This window comes from Pinus tabuliformis, chromosome 2_2, assembly GCF_031772625.1.
Source record: "Pinus tabuliformis cultivar Carrire ecotype Pingquan chromosome 2_2, CPIR1, whole genome shotgun sequence".
Taxonomy (NCBI): domain Eukaryota; kingdom Viridiplantae; phylum Streptophyta; class Pinopsida; order Pinales; family Pinaceae; genus Pinus; species Pinus tabuliformis.
In genome coordinates, this window is record NC_142300.1 from 1,196,224,277 (window position 1) to 1,196,239,425 (window position 15,149).

The window sequence follows — 15,149 nt, forward strand, 5'->3', positions numbered from 1 at the left end:
CACAATCCACACCAAATCAATAAGCCCTAACTAAGACTCCACTCTCCAGGATTTACCATATATCCCATCCCAGAATTACTAGGCATGATGGATAGCACCCACCTCTAGGCTTTACCGTATATCCCGACATTCACCGATCGAGGATTCTTAGGCCTACTGAAGCAACAAAAAATCATGCTTTACCACAACCCACAGTCTGGTTCAATGGTTACTAGGCCATGTGTTCTTTTATTCAGAGAACCACCTCACTAAGATTCGAATCCATCTGACAATCCATCTCAACCAAAACATGAGAACCCCATCACACCATGGCTATCCAGAAATGGAAAGGCTAGGCTGAAACACACTGTCACACTTGGAAAAACCAATGCCAATGGTAGAAAGAGAATCAAGAACATACATGCAACACCATGCATTCCAAATATATCAAGGAAACCACACATGCAAATCGATACCTGCAAAGAATTCTGATGTAGTTGCTTTATCCCGCTCTTCCTTGCTTGATCTCTGCTTCCTCTTTGCTTCCTTTGCCTTTCTTGATCCAATTCCAAAGTGCTCCAAGAAAACTCTAAGTGTCCAAGAGTGAGAGAGAGAGAGAGAATAATGAGAGAGCTCCAAAACTAAACTGATAAAAGGTAACACCAAATGAAGCCTTTAGCAAAAATCTTGCCAACTGATCCTCAGAAGCCTTTTTTATCAGTGAGGCCTCTATTTTCTTCATTTTCCATTATTTTCCTTCTTTTTCCTCCTCACATGCAACATGTGACCTTTCACCTTTCTTTTCTCCTAATTTCCATTATTTTCAATTAATGTCACTTTTCATTTTCAATGCCTTTGCCAATTTCCTTTAGCCATAATAACTTAAATGAACACCCACTAGGATTTTTTTCCCAACATTTAGCTTGGAATAAGTGTCCCATGACCTTGGTCTTATATTTTTTTTTACATGGATTTTTAAACAGGGCTATTACAGAACCCTCCCCTTTGGGGGAAAACCGTCCTCAGTGTTCAATGAAACCTACAACCAACAAGGCTATTGTACGCAAAACATACTGCCCATGGAGCTTTATAACACAACTCGTTGCAGTATTTACAATGAACACTGTTGAAACACGACAAACATATCATTTGTTGGAGATTTATAACATAGCTCATTATGGTATTTAAAATAACTACGTATACACATATGCATATTTTCTAAACCAACAAATAAAAGGATACGATGCCTACATGTGTAATAAGGGAATTGAGAGGGTCACACCTCCACCCTCAAAAATAGTACTAGTATTCACCTCCTTCCTAGGGTATCCAGAATCCATTGCAAACTCAAATATGCATCCAATGTCCAACGCTACAATCCTGTGCCTCTTGTCCTCTCAGCAAATAGTTACCAACTCATTGGTCCAGGGTGCACTCCCAATGTGCATCTTGTTCCATCTAGCAATGCTAATGACCAAAACAAATCCATCCCTGACCTTCCCTTCTCTGCTACACAGTCCCTCAGGAAATCTGGTCACCCCCGTCCATGTAGTCACTCCCCTTCCAAGTTCCCCAGCATCCAATATCCCATGCGATCCATCCCTTAGAAAGGCTTCCTCGTATCAGAAGGTCAACAACCAAGGCATATACCTGCCTCAACACCATCATATCGGTCATAGCATGCTCATGGAAATCAATGGACATTATTGGGCACCAATATCCCACAATGGCCCTGCTCCTAAAGTGCTTTACCAACGTATTGTTGCTTGTTTGAATTCATTTTGTTGTTGTTGCTAATCTTTGCAGTCAGTTTCCACCACCCAACCAAACATTTTTGTGCTTCCTATACCAAGCACATAACTTCCATTAGATTTAAAATAAATTGAAATAAATTCGCATCATACCTCATCGGTAGCTCATCAATAAGGTACACTTGCGATCCTATTTACTTCCTATCACAACAAGTCAAACTAGTTGTTCGATCAAATCATCATGTACAAACATATCACATCCGGTTAGCTCAAAACACAACCATCGTAATCAAAATCATAGATCACATGTGCCCATCATAAACCGGAATCATAGATCACATGCATAATATAACTAAAATAAAATACTAATACTTATCCTTCAATCAATCCTCAGCTTCTACCTTTATCCTTTGTCCTTTTCGTATGCACACCACATCAGTTGCCACACCTGAAAAATACCCAGTGCCTTCTCTTCAACCATGTACATGTACACATTGTACATCACAACACATACATCCATACACGAGATACAACACCATGCAATACATGCACCTACACCCGACATACAACTCATACACCTACACCCAATGTACAACACAACACATACATACACCTACACCCGGTGTACGACACAATACAATACATACATACACCTACACCCAGTGTATGACACAACACATATACGTACACAGAGTACAACACAATGAATACACATGTCACGATACCATGACGCAGCAAAGCCTCATCTTTCCCCACAGTATGCAAATAAAATTGCATGTCACACTGTATCCCAAGATTAATCACCTATTCCATGGTGAAAACCCTCTATAACCAAGGTTTAATGTTCTTAATTAAACTCTATACGGAAACGTTTAATTAACTATCCAAAGTCTTAAACTTTAATAGACCTCTGATTAATTCTTAATCCTTATAAATTAACCCTTCGGTAATCACCCGCACATATTAACCATACCACGGTCTTTAGACATTGGTTAAACTCAACTTAACTCATATTACATTATTCCGCTCATTTCTATTATAACTCTCCTATAATAGAAATATTCCATAAACCAACTTAAACCTTACCTTTCTTCCATTCCACGGACCTTTGCACATATACCGATGCTCCCTTTATCGCATTCAATCCGCACCGTTCATCTTTCTCCTTGATCCAATGGTTATCACGTCGTCCGCTCACTTCTTCATACTGACTCCTTAGCGCATTAAATCTCCATCGTTTATTCCTCCTACCTCAATCCAACGGTGATCGCGTAATCTTGCGCAAATTACATGCACGATCAATATTAGACTGATAGCACGCGAGAAAAGTGGTTTTCTCTTCCCACCATGTGCTACGTGTCAACCCCTAAGGCTAATTGTGTAGAATTCAGAAATATCGTTTATAGCCTTGAGCCTGCGTGAGAAACTACTTACTGCATATGAAGACCACACCATTATTCAGCTAACAAGTGGCTTAATTTGATCCCTTCACTTCTTGACTTTATTTTGAGCGATAAGATCTTTGTCATTCATCTAACACAATCTCGTCCGTTGATCTGACTGATCCAATGGTTCCTATGCACAGTTACATCATTTCTTCATGCCTTTCCTTTCCTTCGTCTTTATGCGATTTCTCAGTGTTCTGGTCTATTCACCCGACTCGCCTATATTTTCCTTTGTGCACTTATCCCTTCTGAACTATTTCAATCACTTCCGATTGTTGTACTCCTCCTCTGTGCACTGTCCTCTCTCTGTTCTTCTGTGTATTAGGTGTTCTCCAGGGTTTCTAGTCTTTGGTTGTTCTGCAACACAACTTCCTCCTGAACTTATTTCCGCATACTCTTACACAATGTCATTCCTGAGCGTCAACTTTGATCTTTCAAACAGATTCAAATGATCAGATCATGTTCCTTCATCCTCCACTTCTTCTCTGCGTTCTGCTTAATTCCACCTACATACATATACTATGCAGAATTACTCTAATTCACACACAATCTATAATTCCATCAATCAACACACATCACACACTCAAGAATCGAAGTCTTTGTGTATATATAAACAAATAATTACATAATGAGACTCTCTCTCTCTCTCTATCTAGCCTGATTTTCTAATCAATGGCCTTTTCCCTTTCCTGCCCGTAGGCTTACAGTCAAACTCTCTAACTAACTAACTAGTAACTCTCTAACTAGCTAACCCTCTTCTATGCCTTTTAGGCCTACATTTATACAAAAGGTCCTGTAACCCATTTCGGTTCAAATCCTTAATCTTTTGAACAAAATCTTGAATATCCTCTAAGTCCACTTTTGACTCAACTAATCCCTAAGGATCCTCTCTAGTTCCACAAATCATGAAACTAATTCCTAATCTAAGATTTACAATTGATTTTAAAATCTCTCAATCCCTATGGAATCTTAACTAGTCTAAATCTCTCATGTTCTCCAACATTCGAGAACATTTACAAATATGCCTCACAATACTTAATTAATCCCTATTCTAGTTTCTCTCATTAAAATCACTCAAAACCTTAATAATTACATTAATTTAATACTCAGGAAACCAACTTCCTTGAAACACAAGACCCCCTATGTCTACTAAAATACAATGATATTTCTGAGCCGAATGCTCCTGCATTAGACTCCCAAGGTTGAAAACATTCATGATCTCCTGATCATGTGTTCTCATATGTTGATAGAAAACCTCCAGGGTCCCAAACTTTAGTTTGTAGTTGTCTGAATGCTCTGTTCCTTTGTTGTTTTTGTATGTTTGTTGTCTTATGTTTCATCTTCCTCTCCTTGTCAATCAGTTTCAAATTCTGATTGATCACTCTTCCTGTTGTCATTTTCCTCAAATTTGATTGTTTCATCATCAACTGCCATAATTCTTCAATCTCCATCTCCAGCACATCCTTGGGTTGGTACATACTCTACCATTTGTCATTGTACTCTGTCCACTCATCTTCAAACTGTTGTTCATTATCTTCTCTTTGAAGTTGTCGGATTCTTACTACCACCCTTTCATCCTTACCCTCTTTCATGATTATCTCTTTCTGCATCAAATCCTGATTCTCTAGCATTCTTTCCAGCAACATAATATCTTTGTTCCACAAATTAAATAATTCCAAAGAATCTTCCTCTTCCATCTTTACTTGGCTGCTCATCTGTGCCAAATTTTCTCCAGCATCCGCAACAAAACCTGCACTCACAAAACAATTATTAAAATTAACAACATTAGGCCTCAGTGCCTCTTCTTCTTTTGGCAACATTTCAGTATTTTGCTCTGATTTTTCCTCCTCTATCAACACATCAGTATGCTGATTCCACCTCTTTAAAGAATTCTCTAAAGGACTCTCGAAATTGTCAGCAAGTCTTTCTTCCACACCATGTTTTTCAATGATTTATTTATACTCGTGTCCACTGTAATGAACTCCTTCTTCTGTAATCACACTGTCATACTCTGAGTTTTCCAGCAAATACTCCAGTAATTCAAGTTCTCTGTGACACTTCATAAGTGCTTCATCATCATTTATAATTCCTGCATTTATACACAAATTATTAGTTTGAAAATTACAAGGTGCAATAGTCTCAACTATTTCTTCACATATCAGCTCTTCAGACTGAATTGCATCTCCTTCTTTCACAAGAAATTGTTCTTGTGTTGTAATAGCTTCAAACATCAATGCTTTGCTAAATTCTTTCTACTGCAATAATTCACTGTTTTTCTTATTTAAGATACATTCTCCATCCTTCTTTACTTCAGAGTATTTATCTTCTGAAAGATACTCTTCCATACTTTTGATAGCTTCAAAAGACTGCTCATCCTTTGTAAAACATGTAATCACATCAAAATTATCATATTCAAATATACAAGGTTTCATATCCTCCTGCTGATCTGAATTTTTCCAACAGTTTAGAAAATCATCAATAATTCCTTCCTCAGCAAAGTAAACTTCTTGTTGTCTTGAATTCTCAAGATATTTCACAGATCTCCAGTCTTCATCTTCACCTATAACTTCACCTTGTTCTGCTTCACAAATGGAAACTTCCATTTTCAACTCAGCTTCTTTGAGTTCTATAGATCTTAATTGAACACTCATTATCTGTTCAAGCTTCTTCAGCTCTTCTACTAACTTCATATTCACATGGTGATTTCTCTTCTCTTGTGGCCTCTGCCACTTTACTTTCTTCCTCGTGACATAACCATGCTTCTAGTCATCCTTATTCATCTACAACATCTCCATCAATAACTCAAGATGGACTGCAATCTCAGCCTTCTCCCTCTCATATTCGTATTCACTTAATTGTCTCTGTATGCCATTTTCCTTGGCATCCTCTTTCTTCACCTTTCTTCCACTATGGTCTTCCTCAGAACCTCTATTATCTCTGTTATGACTATCAATAGTCATCTTCTTCTCTATCTTCATGAGCTCCTCACGCATTTACTATGAGATGTACTAAAGCCTCTACAATAGCAAGTCCTCCCTGCTGCCACTTACCTCACCAAGCTCTCCTCTGTACTTGGTATTTTGGCAAGCACTTGGTTCTCTATCTCTGGAACCTCTTTGAGCACTTCTCTCTGCTCCTTCTAGGCTTCAACTCATCTGCACCTTTTAAGAACACAACTATCCTCTTGTATTTCAATCACAAATGAAATACTAGGTTCTGGCCACCTCTTCTTTCACTCAAAAATTCTTACCAACTTTCTTTACTACTTCTTTGCTGAGATACCTTCTTTCATCTACATCCTGAATCCTGCAACCACAATCTTCAAACCAAATTAAAACAAAAACATATCATCTCACCTTCAAGATCTCTGCATGATCTTGTTCTACCATTCACCTACACTTTGAATGGATTGTTCTCTGTTTCTTTGCATCTGCAAATTCTGCTACACTTTATCTCTGTGTGCCTACTATTTGTCAGATTTAAAATTTGATCTCCTCTTGCCTCCTTTCATCACCATTCACCTGTATACACACCTTCAAAACATAACTCTGTTCTAAGTTTCTGAAAGAACTTTTACACACAGAATCTCCTTGTCGGCTCTGATACCAAAAATGACGCAGCAAAGCCACATCTTTACCCATAGTATGCAAATAAAATTGCATGTCACACTGTGTCCCATGATTAATCACCTGATCCATGGTGAAAACCCTCTATAACCAAGGTTTAATGTTCTTAATTAAACTCTATGCGGAAACGTCTAATTAACTATCCAAAGTCTTAAACTTTAATAGACCTCTGATTAATTCTTAATCCTTATAACTTAACCCTTCGGTAATCACTAGCGCATATTAACCATACCACGATCTTTAGACTTTGGTTAAACTCAACTTAACTCATAATACATTATTCCGCTCATTTCTATTATAACTCTCCTATAATAGAAATGTTCCATAAACCAACTTAAACCTTACCTTTCCGCCATTCCACGGAACTTTGCATGTATATTGATGCTCCCTTTATCACGTTCAATCCACACTGTTCATCTGTCCCCTCGATCCGAGGATTATCGCGTCGTCCATTCACTTCTTCAGGCTGACTCCTTAGCGCATTAAATCTCCATTGTTTATTCCTCCTACCTCAATCCAAAGGTGATCGCGTAATCTCTCATAGATTACATGCATGATCGATATTAGACTGAGAGCACGTGAGAAAAGTGGTTTTCTCTTCCCACAGTGTGCTACGTGTCAACCCCTAAGGCTAATCGCATATCAAAAATATCGTTTACAGCCTTGAGCCCGCGTGAGAAACTACTTACTGCCCAAGAAGACAGCGCCACTATTCAGCTAACACATGGCTTAATCTGATCCCTTCACTTCTTGACTTTATTTTGCATGATAAGATCTCTACCATTCATCTCACACAATCTCGTCTCTTGATCTGACTGATCCAACAGTTCCTGTGCACGGTTACTTCATTTCTTCGTGCCTTTCCTTTCCTTCGTCTTTATGTGATTTCTCAGTGTTCTGTTCTATTCACCTGAATCGCCTATATTTTCCTTTGTGCATTTATCCCTTCTGAACTTGTTCAATCACTTCCAATTATTGTACTCCTCCTCTGTGCATTGTCCTCTCTCTGTTCTTCTGTGTATTAGGTGTTCTCCAGGGTTTATGGTCTATGGTTTTTCTGCAACACAACTTCCTCCTGAACTTACTTCTGCGTACTCTTAAACACTATCACTCCTGAGCTTCAACTTTGATCCTTCAAATGGATTCAAACGATTAGATCACATTCCTTCATCCTCCACTTCTTCTCTGTGTTCTGCTTAATTCCACCTGCCTACATATACTATGCAGATTTACTCTAATTCACACACAATCTATAATTCCATCAATCAACACACATCACACACTCAGGAATCGAAGTCTCTGTGTATATATAAACAAATAATTACATAATGAGTTTCTCTCTCTCTCTAACCTGATTTTCTAATCAGTGGCCTTTTCCCTTTCCTACCCGTAGGCTTACAGTCAAACTCTCTAACTAACTAACTAGTAACTCTCTAACTAGCTAACCCTCTTCTCTGCCTTTTAGGCTTACAATTATATAAAAGGTCCTATAACCCATTTCGGTTCAAATCCTTAATCTTTTGAAGTAAATCTTGAATATCCTCTAAGTCAACTTTTGACTCAACTAATCCCTAAGGATCTTCTCTAGTTCCACAAATCATGAAACCAATTCCTAAACTAAGATTTACAATTGATTTTCAAATCTCTCAATCCCTATGGAATCTTAACTAGTATAAATCTCTCATTTTCTCCAACATTCAAGGACATTTACAAATATGCCTCACAATACTTAATTAATCTCTATTCTAGTTTCTCTCATTAAAATCACTCATACCTTAATAATTACATTAATTTAATACCCAGGAAACCAAATTCCTTGAAACACAAGACCCCCTATATCTACTAAAATACAATGATATTTCTGAGCCGAATGCTCTTGCATCAAACTCCCAAGGTTGAAAACATTCGTGATCTCCTGATCATGTGTTCTCATATGTTGATAGAAAACCTCCAAGGTCCCAAACTTTAGTTTGTAGTTGTCTGAATGCTCTGTTCCTTTGTTTCTGATGTATGTTTTTTTGTCTTCTGTTTCATCTTCCTCTCCTTGTCAACCAGTTTCAAATTCTGATTGATCACTCTTCCTGTTGTCATTTTCCTCAATTTGGATTGTTTCATCATCAACTGCCATAATTCTTCAATCTCCATCTCTAGCACATCCTTGGGTTGGTACATACTCTGCCATTTGTTGTTGTACTTTGTCCACTCATCTTCAAACTATTGTTCATTATCTTCTCTTTGAAGTTGTCAGATTCTTACTGTCGCCCTTTCATCCTTACCCTCTTTCATGATTATCTCTTTCTGCATCAAATCCGGATTCTCTAGCATTCTTTCCAGCAACATAATATCTCTGTTCCAGGGATTAAATACTTCCATAGAATCTTCCTCTTCCATCTTTACTTGGCTGCTCATCTATGCCAAATTTTCTCCAGCATCCGCTACAAAACCTACACTCACAAAACAATTATTAAAATGAAAAACATAAGGCCTCAGTGCCTCTTCTTCTTTTGGCAACATTTTAGTATATTTCTCTGATTTTTCCTCCTCTATTAGTACATCAGTATGTTGATTCCACCTCTTTAAAGAATTCTTTTAAGGACTCTCGAAACTGTCAGCAAGTCTTTCTTCCACACCATATTTTTCAATGATGTCTTTCTGCTCTTTTCCACTATAATGAACTCCTTATTCTGCAATCACATTGTCATACTCTGAGTTTTCCAGCAAACACTCCAGTAATTCAAGTTCTCTGTGACACTTCATAAGTACTTCATCATCATTTATAATTCCTGCATTTATACACAAATTATCAGTTTGAAAATTAAAAGGTTCAATAGTCTCAATTGTTACTTCACGTATCAGCGCTTCAGACTGAATTGCATCTCCTTCTTTCACAAGAAATTGTTCATGTATTGTAACAACTTCAAACATCAATGCTTTGCTAAATTCTTTCTGCTGCAATAATTCACTACTTTTCTCATTTAAGAGACATTCTCCATCCTTCTTTACTTCAGAGTATTTATCTTCTGAAAGATACCCTTCCATCATTTTGACAACTTCAAAATACTTCTCATCCTTTGCAAAACCTGTAATCACATCAAAATTATCAGATTCAAATATACAAGGTTTCATATCCTCCTATTGATCTGAATTTGTTTTCAGAAAATCATCAATAATTCCTTCCTTAGCAAAGTAAACTTCTTGTTGTATTGAATTCTCAAGAACTTTCATAGATCTCCAGTCTTCATCTTCACCCAGAACTTCACCTTGTTCCGCTTCACAAATGGAAACTTCCATTTTCAACTCAACTTCTTTGAGTTCTTTAGATCTCAATTGAACACTCATTATTTGTTCAAGCTTCTTCAGCTCTTCTGCTAACTGCATATTCACCAGTTGATTTCTCTTCTCTTGTAGCCTCTACCACTTTACTTTCTTCCTCATGACATAACCATGCTTCTGGTCATTGTTGAGTCCTGAAACTACATATCTCCTACACACTTTCCTAGACTTTTTCCCATCACCTGGAACTCATAAGCTATCAAAATTATTGCATATTGATTTTAAAAGAGCATTTAAGTGGTTTTCTAACTATGTTTTTGTGTTTGTTGTTTGAACTAGATTTTGCTCATTAGCTGCGGAATCCAGTCACTTTCCGCAGCTGATTCAAGTTTCCGCAGTTGTTTTTGTTAAACTCTAGGTTGCAGGTGTTATCAGGAAAAACAAGCCACATGGGCAAGTTAGAAATAACCTGGACATGGATCAAGTCCTATTGGTTCAGCCGGATTCATCAAGGAAATCCGTGGTCAACGGTGGTCAAGCGGTGGTCAAACAGAGGAGTCCTATAGCAACAGGACTCTGTTTTCAAGCACGTGAAGGATTCGTGGCCGTTCCTAGATCCCTGGGGTCATGTTGATAGTTGTAGACTGCCCCACGATGCGAATCCAACAACCACTTTTGATAGATTGAATAATCTCGGCAACCATTATGCTAAATTCATGGACGCTGTCTTTTACGTGTCCTCTATTGACGTAGTTTCACAAGAAAACAGTTATGAAGCTTTTGTTATAAATAACGTGTTTCCAAACGCATAGAGTTAGTCTTTTGTTGATGTAATTTTGCTGTTAAGTCTACTGTGCCGTGACACTAATCCCACTGTGGTAACGAGAGGATTCTTCCTCTGTTTTGAATTATAAAAGAAGACTCTATTTTTATATGACTGCATGAGCATAATTTTGGACTGATAGCCTGTTGACCAAGGTCGTGCAGAGGGCCCCTGCACGCTGAGGTTTCATTTTCCTTATTGCTGTAAAGTTTTTATGCATTGTTTCTTTATTTCCATTGCACATATTTCATAGTTATCCACCTGTGTATATTTCATTTGCTATGGTATTAACATTTCATTCTTGTACATGATTTTTCAAGTTCTGTATATTGTTGTTAACACTGATCAGTGTGTGTGTTTCAAGATAGAGTAGGCCTGGGCATTTTCATACAATTTTCACAATAATTAATGACATGGAATTAGCCTCTCTGTTGACTTTGCTTTTCATTTTTTTAATTCCATTTTTGCTTTGTTGATTTCAGTCTTATTCACTTGCTTTGTTAGTTAGTTTAGATATCAACTTGCTCATATCATTGACGTTATCTCCGAAAGCCATAGCTTAGACTACCTAGTGAGGTATCGGACTATGAATGATGTGATTTGATTTTAGTTTTACTTTTCTGCAAATTAGACATCAACTTGCTCATATCATTGACGTTATCTCCGAAAGCCATAGCTTAGACTACCTGGCGAGGTATCAGACTATGAATGATGTGATTTGATTTTAGTTTTACTTTTCTGCAATTAGACATCAACTTGCTCATATCATTGACGTTATCTCTGAAAGCCATAGCTTAGACTACCTGGCGAGGTATCGGACTATGAATGATGTGATTTGATTTTAATTTTACTTTTCTGCAATTAGACATCAACTTGCTCATATCATTGACGTTATCTCCGAAAGCCATAGCTTAGACTACCTGGCGAGGTATCGGACTATGAATGATGTGATTTGATTTTAGTTTTACTTTTCTGCAATTAGACATCAACTTGCTCATATCATTGACGTTATCTCCAAAAGCCATAGCTTAGACTACCTGGCAAGGTATCGGACTATGAATGATGTGAATTGATTTTACTTTTACTAGATCACAGTTTTTGATTTGTTTGAGTGTAGTAGCTTAATTCATTTTTCTGTATTTAGACAGCAGCAGAGATAATGGTTTCATGATCAGTAGTTCATTATTTGCTTGATTTAAATAGCAGCACATTTTTATTCTTGTTCAAGTATTAATTTCACCACTAGTATGTTCTAAGACCCTCTGAAGTGTTAAGTTCTGGAAATCATTATAGAAGACATAATTGCCTTAAAATCTATATCCATACTTGCCTTCTAGAGTATTCTTAAAACTCAGGGATAGGATTTCCATTCATATTAGGAGATAAACGAAGATAAAAACCCCCAAAACAAAATAAAAATTGAAAACGACAAAAAGGTAAGAAAGGGGTTGTCTTGCACATATAGTGCGCCACACTTCATCAGTCTACGACTCCCGGATTGATAATTAATGTAGCAATTTAGGACACACTAAATTGACTAAACATTTTGGTGCCATTGCCGGGGAAGTGTAACTAGGTAGCCGATCTCTTACATAAAAAAAAAAGGGAAAAATTGATAACTTCTTGAAGTATGCTCTCCTCTTGCACCTAGTGTGATCTGGAGGATCAGAAAAGAGAGTTGTTAGTTCAATAATTTCTTGATTATGCTCTCTTCTTGCACCTAGTGTGACCTGGAAGATCAAAAAGAGAATTATTAGCCCGACTTGAAAAAATAAAAATAAAAAAAATGACATGCATAGAGCAAGAGATTCTAGGGGAAGGTTTATAGCTAGGGCCAAAAGTTCGATTTTCACAACTGCAGCTACTTCAAGGCATAGACAAGATACACCTCCATCATCTCCGATTCACACTCCCAACCTTAGGATTCCTGGAATTCAAGGGGTAGCAGCCGAATTAGGAGACTCTCTCACACTATCCATTAAATCTGACCTAGGAGAAGAACCTTTCTTCACTTCTACAGGGGAACATATTGTAATCAAAGAAGTAGAATCACCTGAAGAAGAGGAGAGAGAAACTCTTCCTCGTTCGCCATTAATAGAAGAACCAGAGGACTCTGAGAACTCTGAGGAAACTATCATGACAGAGGAAGTAGTGAATGGATTTGGAGGAGGGGGTAGAGGTAGAGGTAGAGGAGGAGGAAACAATGGAGGAGGTAGAGGTAACAATGGGGGAAATAGGGATGGAGATAACTCATTTGGATTCCCTATAGCCGATGAGGAAACCCATACAACAATGAAAAAAATTTCACCATCGGTCCTCCCAAACTTGTATGGGTTGCGAAGTGAGGATCCTGAAACATTTCTATTTGAGTTTGAAGTCTTGTGCCGAACCTATGACTATATGGAAGACTCTCAAAAACTCAAACTGTTTCCTTCAACATTGAAAGGAGCTGCTTTGAAATGGTTCATGGGATTAGTCACTCAATCTATTAGGACTTGGAATGATATGAAACAAACATTTTTGGATAGATACTTGGATTATTGTATGCCCACCAATCATAAGGATGAGGTATTCAAGATGATGCAAAAACAAGATGAAAACTTGGAGGATTTACTTGAAAGATTTCAATACAACTTAAAGAGAGCAAAAATGAGTAATTTAGATGAGGAAACCTTGAAAGCCCTTCTATTAAAAGCCATTAGAGATGAAAGGATAGATATTTTAAACATGATGGGGAAGGGAGATATTTCTCAACTTCCACTCCATGATATAGCAGAATTATGTGTCCATCTCTCAAGGGGAAAATCTAAAACTGGAAAAGGGCCTAGAGATCCTTCTCTTATTAGAGCAAACAAATCTGCAACTGGATCAGTAAGTAGGGCGGAGATTGGCAATATGCTTGATGAGTTCAAAACTGATATTCTAGGGAGCCTTAGTGAACAACTAGACACCCTTAAAATACAAAACAAACAGAAAGCAAAAGCCGAAGCCTTAGCCATCTTTTGTCCAAAATGTAGAAAGAAACATGCTTTAAGGGAATGTCCCTTGGATGCAAAAGTTGTAGAAACATATGTGATTTTCTCAAAAAGCCATGAGACCAAGGATTGTCCTTCAATTCCTGGGCTCAAAGCTGTCTTTCAAGAAGATCCAAATTCAGTAGAGTCCCTTTGTTTTGTTTCAAGAAGACCATGGCAGGGGCCACAAAATCAAGGATTTAACAATCCTATGAACTTTCAGCTCCCACCAAATTGGAATTCTTGGCAACAACCTTGGCCCCAATCTCAAAATCCATACCAATCATGGGCACAAGGGATGCAAAATCCTTATGGGAGATTTGCTCAATTTTATCAATATCCTCCATCTTTTCAAAATCAACAAAATCCACAACTTCCAAATCAAAACCCACAACTTTCATTACCATTTCCGCAACAACAACCTTCTCAACAAAATCCAAATTCTCAACTCTTGCTTCCATTTCAACAAAAGACAAATCAACTACCAGCCCAGCCATTGCCAAATCCCAACAACAAAAATCCTCAGAATGCTTACATGGTAGAAGGACAACAATTTCCTACCTATATGATTGTTCCTCTCAATGGCGTACAACTCAGGTCTGGTAGAGTTTTAGAAAAACCTTCTATAGATGTTCAAGAGCAAGATATCTCTGAGGAGTATTCTCTTAAAGCCAATAAAGGTTCTAAGGAAGCATCTCTTCAAAACCCAAACATTCAAAAAGAAAAAGAAAAAGAGTCAACTCCCCCAATTCCCATAGTTAAGCAACCTGCATCTTCATCCACACCTCCTTTCCCTGAACGATTACAAATTGAAAAAGGGGTAGAAAAACAAATCTTGTTGCCTGACTATGATTTTCTAGATGAATTAAAGAATGTATGTATCAAGATTCCCTTGCTACAAGCCATTAGAGAGATTCCTATTCTAGCAAAAACAATAAAGGAGTTGAGTCTTAAGAGACCAGGAAGGAAACCAAGAGATACAAGAAGAATCCACCTGGTAGGAAAAATTGCAGATATCATGATGGGAAAAATTACCATGCAAAAATATGTAGATCCAGGTAGTCCAATTGTCAAGACACATATAAATGGGATAGAAATTCCAAATACTTTGATTGACTTAGGGGCTGCTATCAACATTATGAGTAGACAGACTATGGAACAGCTTAAACTTCCTAATCTTCTTTTTACACCCACCTTACTGCAACTTGCAGATAGATCAATAATCAAACCAGATGGTG